This window comes from Apis dorsata, unplaced genomic scaffold, assembly GCF_000469605.1.
Source record: "Apis dorsata unplaced genomic scaffold, Apis dorsata 1.3 scaffold_221, whole genome shotgun sequence".
In the NCBI taxonomy this organism is placed as follows: domain Eukaryota; kingdom Metazoa; phylum Arthropoda; class Insecta; order Hymenoptera; family Apidae; genus Apis; species Apis dorsata.
Window position 1 is genome coordinate 54593 of NW_006263503.1, and position 640 is coordinate 55232.

The 640-nt window shown below is 24.8% G+C and overlaps 1 protein-coding gene and 1 long non-coding RNA gene across 3 annotated transcripts in view; one reads left to right on the forward strand and one right to left on the reverse strand.

The window, feature by feature from the left end:
- Positions 1-640, forward strand: part of LOC102672617 — a 32837-nt gene that overhangs the window by 5967 nt on the left and 26230 nt on the right. The window lies entirely within an intron of this gene.
- Positions 1-640, reverse strand: part of LOC102678069 — a 23894-nt gene that overhangs the window by 2832 nt on the left and 20422 nt on the right. The gene's annotated exons all lie outside the window — the stretch shown is intronic.

The window sequence follows — 640 nt, forward strand, 5'->3', positions numbered from 1 at the left end:
TAAATAAATAATTTACAATTTCTTTTATCCAATTATATATAATTATATTCTAATCTCGTCACCTTTTTCGCGATAGAATTACTTTTTCATCCAATCTTCTCCAAAAGAAAAAAGTAAATAAATAAATAAATAAACAAAAAGCATGTTTACAACTTCTAATTATCCAATTACGTATAATTATATTCTAATCTCGTCACGTTCTTCGCAGTAGAATTACTCTTCCATCCAATCTTCTCCAAAAGGAAAAAAATAAATAAATAAATAAACAAATAATTTACAATTTCTTTTATCCAATTACGTATAATTATATTCTAATCTCGTCACCTTCTTCACGATAGAATTGCTCTTCCATCCAATCTTCTCCAAAAGAAATAAATAAATAAATAAATAAATAAAAACATCTTTATAACTTCTAATTATCCAATTACGTATAATTATATTCTAATCTCGTCACCTTCTTCGCGATAGAATTACTCTTCCATCCAATCTTCTCCAAAAGAAATAAATAAATAAAAACATCTTTATAACTTCTAATTATCCAATTACGTATAATTATATTCTAATCTCGTCACCTTCTTCGCGATAGAATTACTCTTCCATCCAATCTTCTCCAAAAGGAAAAAGTAAATAAATAAATAAA